This window comes from Haliaeetus albicilla, chromosome W, assembly GCF_947461875.1.
Source record: "Haliaeetus albicilla chromosome W, bHalAlb1.1, whole genome shotgun sequence".
Lineage (NCBI taxonomy): Eukaryota > Metazoa > Chordata > Aves > Accipitriformes > Accipitridae > Haliaeetus > Haliaeetus albicilla.
Window position 1 is genome coordinate 32,674,360 of NC_091515.1, and position 15,103 is coordinate 32,689,462.

The following is a 15,103-nucleotide window of genomic DNA, read 5'->3' on the forward strand; positions in this document are numbered from 1 at the left end:
TATGATTCCCTACATACGTCCCATTAACACAGTCACTTTTTCCAAGTCCTTTAGGTGGATTACATCTCTGTACACACGTACAATAAGGTTCCTGGGCCTCAGGACTAGTTATTTCTAACTTCCGGACTTTGTCATTGTCAGTATACCATGTGGTACTTTCCCAAAGAGTGGTCCAGGAGTGATTACTTGGTATCGGAATACCAATTAGCGAGATCCCTTTTCCACCATGTTCTGGCATGTGAGTACATATCCAACAGTCAGTTCTGGTCAGGATTTGGGAAACATTTTGTGTTAAGGAAAAATGTGAGTTCAAGTTCCATCTAGCTTCATTTGAGTAATAACTCTGTTACCATCATGATCTGGAGAATCGCAGACCTGTGGGTCCTGTAGGGATGACCGTCCATGGCCTCTCAGGTGCTCTCTTTACTCTTGAATAGTGGATCCAGGCTGACTGTTCCTTGATCTTAATGGCAGTGAAGGTCGTCAGCAACACTTGATAGGGTCCGTCCCGTTTCTCCTCCAGAGGTTGTCCTGAAAAAATCTTTGCATATACATAATCACCCGGTTTAAAGGGATGGATTGGTTGATCTAACCCTCTAGCCCTGGTTCCTAAAACTTGTTTATTTATATTTTCCAACTGCTTCTGGAGGGATACCATGTAGTCACACAAATACCCTGCACCCAGTTGGGTTAAATCTTCTCCTGTAAATTGAAATTGATATGGTCTCCCATACAATATTTCAAAGGGACTTAAATTTTCCTTGGTTTTTGGTTTCACTCTCATTCTAAGCAATGCCAGGGGAAGAGATTGGGGCCAAGTTAGATTAGTCTCTTGACCAATTTTTGCTATCTGTTGCTTAATTAAATGATTCATCTTTTCAACTTGCCCACTTGCCTGAGGTCTACATGGGGTATGTAACTGCCAGTCTATCTTCAAAGTTTTGCTCACCTGCTGTACTACTTTGGCACAAAAATGAGAACCTCGATCGGAAGATATTGTTGCTGGAATTCCGAAACGAGGAATGATTTCATTCAACAATATCTTAGTTACTTCTCTTGCTTTGTTTGTTCGGCAGGGGAAAGCCTCTGGCCAGCCTGAAAATGTGTCAGTCGTGACTAACAAGTATCGGTACCCCCCTTTTCTTGGGAGCTCCGAAAAATCAATTTGCCACTGTTGTCCTGGATAATTTCCTTTGCCAGTTATCCCCAACTTTACTTTATTCACCACATTAGGGTTATTACGTAAACAAATTTCACACTGTTGAGATATTTGTTTCACCACTGTATACAGATTGCATCCTATTAATTTCTGATTTAAGCTTTTGTACAGGGCATCCGCTCCCCAATGCATCTTATTATGTTCAGTTAAAACGGTTGTCCATATTAAATTGGATGGTATTACTATACGATTATCTGCTAAATGAACCCATCCATCTGACTCTACTTTACCATCCAGATCTTCAATTAATTTTAGGTCTTCCTTTGAATAATTTGGTTTCTGATTTGTACTTACAGTTTGGATTTTACCGTCTGGTATTAAGGATAATGTTTCTGCTTCCACTTCTTCCGCCACCCGCCTAGCCTCATAATCTGCTAGTCGATTTCCAATTTCTGAATCTGTGTTTCCTTTTTGGTGTCCTCGACAATGCATGATAGCTACCTTTTCTGGTTGCTTCATGGCTTCTAATAGTTTTAAGATTTCTTCTGCATGTTTTATTTGCTTTCCTTGAGCAGTTAGCAATCCTCCTTCCTTCCAAATTGCACCGTGAGCATGAACTACTCCAAATGCATATTTAGAATCTGTCCAACTGTTTATCTTTTTCCCTTTTGCCAATTCCAATGCTCGGGTAAGGGCAATTATCTCCGCCTTTTGGGCTGAAGTTCCGGAAGGCAATGACTTAGATTCGATTACCTGTTGGGTGGTTGTGATTGCGTATCCTGCTTTACGTTGTCCCTGTTTTATAAAACTACTCCCGTCGGTATACCAGGAGTTTTCAGCATCCTCCAGAGGTTCTTCTTTGAGGTCTGGTCGACTGGAATATATAGCTTCTACTGTTTCTATGCAGTCATGTGTCACTGGTTCATCCAAAGTTCCACTAAGAAAAGAGGCTGGATTGACAATGTTAGTAACTACAATTTCTACATCATCTTGTTCTACTAACACTGCTTGGTACTTTAAGAATCTCTGGGGCGAGAGCCAATGGCTTCCTTTCTGTTCCAAAACCGCTGAAACTGTATGGGAGACTAACACCGTTATTTTTTGTCCCATGGTAAACTTTTGGGCCTCTTGAATATTGATAACAACTGCTGCAACAGCTCGAAGGCAGCCAGGCCATCCTTTGCTCACCTCATCCAGTTGTTTGGAGAAATAAGCTACTGCTTGTTTATAGGGACCAAGTCTTTGTGCTAGTACTCCCAAAGCTATTCCTTGTCTCTCATGAGAAAACAGCCAAAATGGTTTTGAAACATCCGGCAGTCCCAGAGCAGGAGCTCTCATTAGTTCTCGTTTGAGCTGCTTAAATGCATTTCGTGTTTCTCCAGTCCAAATTACTTTTGACTGGTCTCTATCAATTCATATAATGGCTTTACCAATAATCCATAATTATATATCCAAAGGCGACATCAACCTGTCATTCCCAGAAAGGTCCGCAGCTCTTTTACCGTTTGGGGCTCCGGGGTTCGGCAAATGGCTTCTTTTCGCTCAGTCCCGAGCTCCCGTTGTCCTCCCGAGATTTCAAGTCCCAGGTAGGTCACACGCTGTCGAACCAGCTGGGCTTTCTGTTGAGAGACTCGATATCCACTTAAACCCAAAAAATTAAGAAGATTCACAGTCCATCGAATACAGCTTTCCCTGGTTTCAGTAGCTATTAAGAGATCATCCACATATTGTAAGAAGATTCCTTCATTGTCTGGGGGTACCCAAGTTTCAAGCTCTTTCGCCAATTGATTTCCAAAGATAGTGGGGCTATTCTTAAAGCCTTGAGGTAATACTGTCCATATTAGCTGAGTAGTTCTCCCAGACTCAGGATTCTCCCATTCGAAAGCAAACAAATTCTGACTTTCTGTGGCTAAGGTCAGGCAGAAGAAGGCATCCTTCAAATCCAGCACGGTAAACCAAACTTGGTTATCTTTTAGTTTTGTTAACAAAGTATCTGGATTCGCGACTGTGGACACATATTTAGCTAATGGTCACAAGAGCATTCCAGACGCTTTTAGAAGGCCTTGAACAGAATAAACAAGACAAAAAAAGATGCCAATTAGAAGAACACAGGTGCGCATTCCAAGATAAAGGGAACTTGGCACAAAGAACCTCAATTCGGCAGTTTATCTTGACCAATTAGACTGAGAAAAGTTTCGCATGTTTTAGTTGATATAACCAATTATGTCTTATGTTTATGCACGTGTACAGAGTTAGTATAACCAATCATATTTATGCTTGTGCGCGTGTACAGTGACTTTGCAGAATATGTGACTATAAGTATGTGTGTGTTTTAGCAATAAAAGTCATCTGTCGTCTGCTTTCAAGATTACAGGCATCCATCTACTTCAATCTCCTCAAATGGTGATCCCGACGTGATTGCGGGCCGAGAAAACGCTGGAATTGCTGGAGGTGCGCCGGAGGAGACTCTAGCAGAACGATCGTCTAGCCAGCTGGACTGAGCGGACAAAATTCTCCCGGGAGATCAATCACCCTGCTCGTTTGGAAGTAAGGTGAGTGGCTAGAAGTATTAAAATGGGTGCCCAGATGTCTGTGGAAGAAGGGGCAATTGTACGAATGCTTTCTCATATCCTCTCCGTGAGAGGGATTAAGTATGATTCAACTACTTTACGTATGATGCTGAAGTGGCTTAAGGACCATGGTGACCCCACTTTGAATGTAGAAGTCTTTGAAGTTAAAAACTGGGAAGAAATGGGAAAAGTAATTTGGGACTTTGTATCGCGTGGGGACGTGAAGGCTCAGAAAATCTCTGCTACGTGGAGATTGGTGCTGGAAACGTTGAAAGCCCTTAAGGCAGAAAAGGAGGTGGCTGCCGCTGCAAAAATTTCAATTGAAGTTACCCTGGAAAGAAAGAAAAGTGTGTGTGGCGAGGTGGTAAATAATTTGGACAGTGATGAGGAATTAAACACCGAGGGAGATGTCATTAATGGAGGCAGGAATCGTAAGCTTACGTGATAAAAGGCGGCATGGGTATCACAGCATCTGCGAAGGAAAAGGCAGACGTAAAGACATTTATGAGACTGGTTGAAAAAACAGAGACAGATATTAAAAAGGACTCGCCCGTAAAGGAGGTGAGCGGTCAGGGAAGGAGATGGGGTCTACACTTTCCAAAGAAGAAGAAGCGGTAGTTAAGCTCCCCCAACATATACTCTCAGAGAGAGGCAAAAAAATATGATAAAGCTTGTTTAAAGCAGCTTCTACAATGGAGCAAGGACAGAAACCTTTTAATTGGTGTGGGTACAGCTTTTGAGCTTAGTACCTGGGAAGCTATCGGAACCTCCCTATGGGATGATATTAGTGACGGGTCTAAAGAAGTTAAAGGTCTTGCAACTTTATGGAAATTGATTAAGACAACTCTGCAAGAAATGAAAGCAGATCGTAAAGCGGCCGCATCTGCTTTTGCTGCTCTCTCTCCAACCGCAAGTGAAGGGGAAAAGCGGGGAGAAAAACATAATGCAGCGAGAGAGACTTTTTGGAGCTTGTCCGCCTGCTCCTGTGCCCTTGACTTCTGCTCCACTCCTTGGGACTGCTGATATTAATCAGCCATCTGACAGTTCCCAAGCCTCCCTAACCGTACGCTTAAAGGAAACCCTACAGAATCAGGAAGCGAATAAAAATCCGCCTACGAGAAAACAGCCCCCAGATACCACCGTTCAACATGAACAAATTATACCTAGCATATACCCTGATTCAAATAATGCAAACGAGGACTTGGCTACTCCAATACTAGAGCAAAAAGAGAAAATGTTAGAATTGCTGGAGGAAATGCGAAAAAGAGACGGGGGTAAATGTAGGCAACCGTTGACCAAAAAGGCATATGAAAAAGCAGCAAATGCGATCGTAGAAAGTATGGACTCTTCTGCTAAAGTAGTGGGTAAGGCGGAAGAGAAATCCCCCAAGGATAAAATGCAGGAATTGATTGACCTGTGTGTACAAAAAGGGGAAATAATGCCCAAAGAGGGAGAAGGGTTTAAACAGAGACCTACAGTGGATTCGACCTTATTGTGGTATTACAAATACAGACTTAAAGCCGCTGCTGGATTTATTGCGGGGCAGCGAGAGCTTAACTTCTACAAGACAACTAAGTGCACCGGGATGGCAAGCCTTGGCAGCAATTGAGCAAAAAAAACATCATCCATGTCTGGCAGATACGTTCCTGATTTACCCATAAATTTGAAACCTTATGCTGAGATTGATATGGAACACACTGACTGTAGTAAGCAGCATGACAGTGACACCGGTGATTGATCCACATCGTTTAACGCCATGGGACAGTAAGAATGTTCGGGTGTCACTAGCTAAAGCTATTAATCAAACCTCTTTTTCTGTGTCATTGGCATTACCTGAACAGTCTTTTATTCTTATGTGTTTTATTAGGTATAATGTTGCTTTTGCTGTGTTTAATTAATTGTGTTCATAGATCTTTGCAAAGGGCAATACAGCAGGTGTTAATTGACGAAACACAAAAAGGGGGAGTAGGGAATCTCTCTCCACAAGAAAAGTTAGCTAAAGCCAAAATTAGGGGTAAGGTCATGGTTTTAGTTAAGAATCTAGAAACAGGGCAATGGGAAGGTCCATTTCCATTAATAACCTGGGCGCGAGATTATGCTTGTGTTGCCACAGATACAGGCCCACAACGGACTCCCGCTCAATTTGTACAACCATCATCATCTGGAACATCGTAGATGGTGTGGCAATATGAATACCACCTCAGCCAAAAACTAATGTGTAGGTCACCTTGGCCAACATAACAGGTCAAGATTCTCTGTGCATTGCAACCGCATCACAAAGCCCATGAACCAATAGACAGGATGGCTATGACTCGTGCAGCGCGCCTGGCCAGCAAGCGCATGTGTCATAGGCTCCCCATGTTGCAACTGAGGCGGATTTTGGCACCCGCTGGCCACGTGTGCTGAAATCCATTCCTCTGCAAATATATAAATACCGGGATTTTCTGAAGAGCATCGGGCTGGTGTACGGCAAGGCCATCGTTGCCTCCGTGGGGACACCCACGTAAAGCTGGCACCTACCGATTGCTGGTCTGAGTTCGCGGAGCAAGACGGCACAAGAATGTATGGATGGTTCAACTTCCTTACAGTCCTCGGATGGACGTAGTCATGGATACCGCCGCAAACCAAAGAAAACATCTGGAAGACCCTGGCTGACGTGACCGGACAAGATTGCTTATACCTCAGTACAGCAACACCAAGCAATCCCTTTTTCACAGGTTTAATAGGGGGTCCCACTGACATCAACAAAGTTTAAGAACTTATTGATGGAGACCCCTGTGCAGCAGGTCATGGACTCAATGGATGGGAATGCCTGGATTCCACGGATCGGGCATTCACCCTCATTGCCATCCCAGGGGGTCCCTGAACACAGATTGGTGTAGTATTATCTGATTTACTGTTAGATATAGTTAGTATTAGACACACAACCTTACAAAATAGAGCTGTTCTTAAATCATTAGTTAAGATAGTTTTGATTTATCTTGTAGTGGGTTTTTTTGTATTTTGTGTGCCTTGTAGGTTGCAATGTGTTTAAAAATTAATTGATAGATCAAGTAAGGCTGTATTAATTGACGAAAAACAAAAAAGGGGGAATTGTGGACAAATATTTAGCTAACGGTCACAAGAGCATTCCAGATGCTTTTAGAAGGCCTTGAACAGAATAAACAAGAAGACAAAAAAAGAAAGATGCCAATTAGAAGAACACAGGTGTGCATTCCATGATAAAGGGAACTTGGCACAAAGAACCTCAATTCGGCAGTTTATCTTGACCAATTAGACTGAGAAAAGTTTTGCATGTTTTAGTTGGTATAACCAATTATGTCCTATGTTTATGCACGTGTACAGAGTTAGTATAACCAATTATATCTTATGTTTATGCGCGTGTACAGTGTCGATACAACCAATCATATTTATGCTTGTGCGCGTGTACAGTGACTTTGCAGAATATGTGACTATAAGTATGTGTGTGTTTTAGCAATAAAGGGTCGTCTGTCATCTGCTTTCAAGATTACAGGCATCCATCTACTTCAATCTCCTCACGCGACTACTGGATGTATATCCTCAGTAATCTTATTTATGGCTCTCAGATCTTGGACTAAATTATAGCTTTTCCCGTCTGCCTTTTTAATTGGTAGTATAGGTGTATTATATTCTGATTCACACTCAATCAATATTCCATACTGTAGAACCTTGTCAATTATTTCCTTGATCCCCTTCCTATCATCTAATTTCAGGGGATATTGCTTAACTTTGACAGGTTCTTCTCCTGGTCTCAACTTAATTACTATAGGGGCTGCATTTTTAGCTTTTCCTGGAACCTCAGAGGCCCAGACTCCAGGATATTCTTGATCAACAGTTTCTGGAGGTACTTCAAATTTTGGTTCAGCTTGTATTAATGCCAAGCTTAAAATGTTAATTAGCTGGTCTTCCTTGATTTTTAATTCCATTTTTCCTTTTTCAAAAACAATTTCTGCTTCCAATTGTTCTAGCAAATCACGGCCTAACAAGGATTTTGGAGATCCGGGCAAATACAGAAATTTATGTATTCCTATTTGTTTACCCAATTTATATTTAAGCGGTTTTAGGAAATAAGCCTTTTTCTGCTGGCCAGTAGCTCCCACTACAGTCACAAACTCTTCATCCTCCGGTATCAACCTTTGATTTAACACTGAATAGGACGCTCCCGTATCTAGAAGAAAATCCACCTCTTGTTCTATTTTCCCTAGCTTAACTTTAACCAGTGGATCCGCTAGGGTGGATTCCCCTGGTCCCCCTCATTGACCAGAGGTAACATTGGCTACGACAGCTGGTGCTCCACTTAGCTTAGGACATTGTCCTTTCCAATGGCCTATTTCTTTGCAATAAGCACGTTGGTCTGATCTTAGGGGCTGGCGTGAGCCTCCCCTCCTTCCAGTTCCCCGACTCCTCCCACGAAGGGAGTTGTCCTGCTTTCCCAGCGCAGCTACAGTAGCTGCAGCAATAGCTTTTCCCATTTTTCGTCTCTCATCCCCTTCTCTGTTCCGATACGTTCTCCAAGCTTCCTCTATCAATTTTTCTAAGTCCCTTATCTCAGGCTCTTTCAGTTTCTGAAGCTTTCGCCTTATGTCTTCTGAAGATTGTCCTAAAAACAAAAAGACTAACTGTTGTTTTCCTACTTCAGATAAGGGATCTAAGGTAGTAAATTTCCGCATAGCTGCTCTTAACCGATCAAGAAACTCTGTGGGAGTTTCAGTCTGACCTTGTTTTACTGCATACAGACTTGACCAATTAACTGCTTTTGGTATCGCATTTTCAATACCAATCTTTATCCATTCTTGATATTTTTTCAACAATTGGTAATCACTGTCATCATTAGGGTCCCACCTGGGGTGCCAGATTGATTCAAAGAAATTAACTCAATAGTTTGATTAACTATTAAGTAGGTATTCTTTATTGGCAGCACTGGATGCACGGGGGATCGCTCTACCTATCGTGCACACCGTCGGGTCTAATTGTGCAGGTTAAGTACATGTTCTACATACATATTCACTAGATTTCTGAGAAATGTTATAGATATTCATTAGTTTTCCGGGAAACTATTAGCATACGCAAATGTCCTTTACGCAGGCACATTGAAGGTCTCTGGTGGTCTTCAGGAGTCCTCTGGTGGTCTTCCATAGTCTTCCTCACTTGTCCGCTATTTGACCCTCCTCAGGTGATTCTGCGCAGTATGGTCTTTTACATGTTTTGATACATCAGTGCTCGTTAGTGCTCTTATTAGCTAAGTTTTCATTAGTGATGTAAAACCATATGGCTAGTTTAAGCTAAATTATCTACAAGGACGAGAACAAAGGCAGGAGTTCTTATCTTTTCTGGCCCTATCTATTCAAGCAAGGCCTCTACTTGTGCCTTCTCAACAAGATTGTAAGTAAGTTCATCAAACATTTAATTAAGTTTTGTGATTGTTCATGGTTCCTTCTTGCTCATCACTCCCAAGTACCAGTCTCTGACAGGCTTAATCCTTGACAAACACCAGTCCTTGGTATGTAAAGTTACAGAGAGACAATCATTAAGCAATTAGCAGTTCGTTCTCTATATCAGTGGGATGAGGAGAAAATATAAAGAAAGGCTCCTGGGTCGAGATAAGGACAGGGAGGGATCACTCCTCACTTATGGTCATGGGTAAAAGACAGGCTTAACTTGGGGAACAAAATCAATTTAATTTACTACAAATCAAATCAAAACAAGGATATTAGGAAGTAAAACCAAACCTTAGAACACCTTCCCCCCACCCCTCCCTCCTTCCCGGCTCAACTCCACTCCTGGGTCTCTCTACCTCCTCCCCCCTGCGGCGCAGGGGAACAGGGGATGGGGGTTGGGGTCAGCTCTCCACACCTTGTCTCTGCTGCTCCTTCCTCCTCAGGGGGAGGACTCCTCACTCGTCCCCTGCTCCACCGTGGGGTCCCTCCCACAGGAGGCAGTCCTTCACGAACTTCTCCAACGTGAGTCCTTTCCATGGGCCGATCTTCAGTCACAAACTGCTCCAGCGCGGGCTTTCCCATGGAGTCACGGCCATCTTCGGGGGCCTCTGCTCCACCGTTCGCCTCCATGGGCTGCAGGGGGAAAACCTGCCATCTCACCAGGGGCTGCAGGGGGCATCAACCTCGATATCTGTATAGGTGTTCCTCCAGTCTCTGTGGAGACATAGCTGCTATTTTGTTAATCACATCCATTGGGATCTGACAACGTCCATCTTGCCATTTTATTCCTAAAAACTGGATCTCCTGTGCAGGTCCCTTGACCTTACTTTCTTTTATGGCAAAACCAGCTTTCAGAAGGATTTGGATTATTTTCTTTCCTTTCTCAAAGACTTCTTCTGCCGTGTTGCCCCATACAATGATGTCATCAATGTATTGCAGGTGTTCCAGAACTTCACCCTTTTCCAGTGCAGTCTGGATTAGTCCATGGCAAATGGTGGGGCTGTGCTTCCACCCCTGGGGCAATCGATTCCAAGTGTACTGGACGCCCCTCCAAGTAAAGGCAAATTGTGGACGACACTCTGCTGCCAGAGGGATTGAGAAAAACGCATTAGCAATGTCCATTGTGGCATACCACTTGGCTGCCTTTGACTCTAGTTCGTATTGAAGTTCTAGCATATCTGGAACACCAGCACTCAGCGGTGGCGTAACTTCATTCAGGCCACAATAGTCAACTGTTAGTCTCCACTCCCCATTAGGCTTTCGCACTGGCCATATGGGACTATTAAAGGGTGAGCAAGTCTTGCTGATCACTCCTTGGCTCTCCAGTCAATGAATCAGCTTATGGATGGGAATCAGGGAGTCTCGGTTGGTGCGATATTGCTGCCGGTGCACCGTCGTGGTAGCAATTGGCACCTGTTGTTCTTCAACCTTCAGCAACCCCACAATCGAAGGGTCTTGAGAGAGACCAGGCAGGGTAGACAGCTGTTTAATTCCATTTTTCTCCAAGGCAGCTATACCAAAAGCCCATCAATACCCCTTCAGGTCCTTGAAATACCCCCTCCTGAGATAGTCTATGCCAAGGATACACGGAGACCTCTGGGCCAGTCACAATGGGGTGTTTCTGCCACTCATTCCCAGTTAGACTCACTTCAGCTTCCAATACAGTTAACTCTTGGGATCCCCCTGTCACACCAGAAATACAAATGGGTTCTGCCCCTTTATAACTTGATGGCATTAGAGTGCACTGTGCACCGGTGTCTACTAGAGCCTTATACTCCTGCGGGTCTGACGTGCCAGGCCATCGAATCCACACCATCCAGTAGACCCGGTTATCCCTTTCCTCCACCTGGCTGGAGGTAGGGCCCCTCTAATTCTGGTCAGAGTATCCAGTATTCACTTCTCGTAAAATTGGCTCAGAAGTCCCTTCAAGAGGATCAGAAATAAGATCAGCCCTTCTACTCTGTTTGGAAACTGGAGTGGCATTTTTCCTGGTAGAATCCCCTTTTGTGGTGGTTTTGCCTCGCAGCTCACGTACCCGTGCATTTAGGACCGAGGTAGGTTTTCCGTCCCATTTCCTCATGTCCTCTCCATGATCACATAGGTAAAACCACAGGGCACCTCGCAGTGTGTACCTTCTATATTCTCTCTCTTGGGCAGAGGAATGCCCACTCCTAATAGCTGAGACATTGGTCCTTACAAGTGTGGAGTAGGACATATCCTCTTTGATTTGTTGGACATCCTGGGACAGCTTCTCCACAGCTGAAATGCAGGCTTGTAGGGAGGAGGAGAGATTTTCTTCGTATTGACAGAGTTGGCGAGCCACTTCCTCCACTGTCGGTGCCTCTTCATCTTTCCAGGCCAGTATTGCCAATGTGTTGGCATAGGACAATGGTGCGCTCCGTACAAACTTCCACCACATGGGTCGTGTGCATGGGACTTCGTCTGGATCTTTGGGTAATTGTGGGTTGTCCGGGTCATGATGAATTGTCTCTAGCACAGCTAATTCCCTCAGATATTGGATACCTTTTTCCATGGTGGTCCACTTGCTTGACTGACATATACCATCTTCCTTAAAGGGGTACCTTTCCTTCACACTTGACAGGAGTCACCTCCAGAGGCTGATGGCTTGTGTCCCTTTTCCAATTTCTTTGTCAATGCCACCTTCCCTGGCAAGCGATCCCAGCTGCTTGGCTTCCCTACCTTCTAATTCCAAGCTATTAGCCCCATTATCCCAGCATCGGAGGAGCCAGGTGATAATATGCTCACCTATATGGCGGCTGAAATCTTTTCGCATATCCCGCAGCTCACTCAAGGATAGGGACCAGGTTATTACCTCTGGTTCTGCCTCTTCCTCTGGTTCCCGTGATGACCCTGGTTCATCTTCATCCTTCGCTAAGCGAACTGATTTTTTTTGTATATTTCTTTTTATGTACAGGGGCAACTGATACTGGTGCAGGTTGGTCCGCTGGTTCAGTTGCAGTATCACTCGCCGGGTTTTGGATAACCGCAGTGTCTGTCACCGAGGTTTGGGTAGCAGCAGTGCTTGTCGCTGGGGCTGGAGGGGTCATGGTGCCTGTCGCCAAGGTCTGGGTGCCTGCAATGCTCGTTGCCAGGGCTGGAGAGGCCGCAGCGCCCGTTGCCAAGGTTTGGGTGGCCGTGGTGCTCATCATTTTGTTGTTAGGTCCAGAGACCTTGTCTTCCCCTTGAGGGTACTGAGTGGTGTCGAACAGGGCTCGATAGGTGTGGGCCAGGCCCCAGCATGTTGCAGTGATTTGTATCTCTCTGGAGCTGCTGGGGTGACAGCATACCTTTTCCAAATATTTTACTAGTTCTTCTGGATTCTGCACTTATTCAGGGGTGAATTTCCAAAACATTGGAGGTGCCCACTTTTCTAGGTACTTGCCCATACTACCCCACACACCCTGCCACTCATAATTATCCAGCCTTGGGGCAGATCTCTGGGTGATCTTCTTAAATAGTTGTTTAACCTTAAACGAGAGCTGAACCACATTCAGAAGCATGCTAATTCCTAGCAGTAGGGCTAGGACCGTGCTAGTCCCAACATCCCAAGAGTATTCAAATTTTTCAAAATTCTCAAACACCATTGTAACTGGACTGAAGGAGAAAGGAGAGGGGAAGAAAGGTACCCCACCCATAGACTGGTTTTCCATGGAGGAAAGGTAAATGGTATAATTATTAATAGTTTCCCACAGATGGCTCCCGCAGTATAAAGGTGACAATGCTGAGTGCAAATACTGGATTAATCCCACAGCCGATGACTTTATCATACCATAAACCAGAGTTATACAATACATCAAAGCGAAAACCTTAATCCACCTCCCACGGATGATAAGCAGCAGAAGAGGAACTACATACAGCAAGCAAGGTGATACATAACAGAACTTTAAAAACCAGAGCAACAACTCTAAGAACACATAAATCAACATAATGACCAGCGACTATTAGACCAATATAATGAATGCTTAGAACAAATTTGTTTTAACAAGCTCTGGTCAGGTTTGTCGTTATCTCAACCCTTCGTGCCCCACGTTAGGCTCCAAAATGGACTGTCGTGGTTTAACCCCAGCCAGCAACTAAGCACCACGCAGCCACTCACTCACTCCCCCCCACCCAGTGGGATGGGGGAGAGAATCGGGAAAAAGAAGTAAAACTCGTGGGTTGAGATAAGAATGGTTTAATAGAACAGAAAAGAAGAAACTAATAATGATAATGATAACACTAATAAAATGACAACAGTAGTAATAAAAGGATTGGAATGTACAAATGATGCTCAGGGCAATTGCTCACCACCCACCAACCGACACCCAGCTAGTCCCCGAGCGGCGATTCCCCCCCCACCCACTTCCCAGTTCCTATACTAGATGGGACATCACATGGTATGGAATACACCGTTGGCCAGTTTGGGTCAGGTGCTCTGGCTGTGTCCTGTGCCAACTTCTTGTGCCCCTCCAGCCTTCTTGCTGGCTGGGCATGAGAAGCTGAAAAATCCTTGACTTTAGTCTAAACATTACTTAGCAACAACTGAAAACATCAGTGTTATCAACATTCTTTGCATACTGAACTCAAAACATATCACCGTACCAGCTACTAGGAAGACAGTTAACTCTATCCCAGCTGAAACCAGGACACTCTCACATTCCAATCCTCCAACTCACTACTGGTTCCCCTTCTTAAATCTGTTCTCCCAGAGGCTCTACCACTGTCACTGATTGGGTCAGCCTGGGCCAGAGGCGGGTCCAACTTGGAGCCAGGGGAGCTTCAAGCAGCTTCTCACAGGAGCCGTCCCTGCGGCCCCTCCCCCGCTACCAAAAAAAACGCGCCACACAAACCCATAACAGAATCAAAGTAAAAGTATGTATGACTAGAGTCACTCAAGCTCCACCTAAATAGGAAAAATAGGATAAAAAGGCCCAAGGAGAGGGGGACTATTAAGGAAGACACCATCATAGACAAGTCGGGAGGACATCACTGACTTCTGGGATCAGTCGATGGGCTGAACCTCTTTCCCCCCCCATAGGGACGCCTATTGGGTAAGATTCGAACCCTCAGTTATACTGAGTGCTTCCCCAGGAAACTTAGAAATCTCTATAGAGTTTTTCCATAATTTAATGTGCTTGTAGTCGACTGCATCATAATTTGCATGTGCTTTGCAGACAGTGTATTTATCACCAGCAATCCGGAAGAACCTGTACTGTTGCTTTAATAAACTGTACTATTCATTACAATCTAGCAGTGATAGTTTGTTGAACATGACCAAACTCCCTAAGTCTGGTAATTCTAGTGCATTGAATGCGGCTAAATTGAAAGTACAGTGCACTATTAGTGCATCCGTCATCGTGATAGTTCAACATATTGAACGCAACCGGACTTATAGCGTTGAATTGGACATCACTCAGAAATTAAACCTAGCTGCCCACAGCCCCTCTGACATCTGAGGATAAGCTGGAACACAAGGGGGTTTATTTTCTGCTAAACTTCTTTACCCTTTAACACAACAATCAATGTCAAAGAATGTTGATAGCACACTGATGTTTTCAGTTTTTGCTAAGTAATGTTTAGTCTAAAGTCAAGGATTTTTCAGCTTCTCATGCCCAGCCAGCAAGAAGGCTGGAGGGGCACAAGAAGTTGGGAGGGGACACAGCCAGGACAGCTGACCCAAAGTGGCCAAAGGGGTATTCCATACCATGTGATGTCATGCCTAGTATATAAACTGGGGGGGAGTTGGCCTGGAGGGGATCGCTGCTCAGGAATTAACTGGGCGTTGGTCAGCGAGTGGTGAGCAATTGCATTGTGCATCACTTATTTTGTATATTCCAATCCTTTTATTATTATTATTGTCATTTTATTATTGTTATTATTATCATTATTATTTTCTTCCTTTCTGTCCTATTAAA

At 44.2% G+C, this 15,103-nt stretch overlaps 1 long non-coding RNA gene across 1 annotated transcript; it reads right to left on the reverse strand.

The window, feature by feature from the left end:
• Positions 1–1,490: 1,490 nt before the first annotated feature.
• Positions 1,491–2,961, reverse strand: LOC138683381 (uncharacterized). Its single transcript, XR_011322945.1, has 2 exons — positions 2,628–2,961; positions 1,491–2,109 (listed from the first exon to the last, which is right to left on the reverse strand). It is a non-coding gene; the product is annotated as an uncharacterized lncRNA (long non-coding RNA).
• Between the last annotated feature and the right edge of the window lie 12,142 nt (positions 2,962–15,103).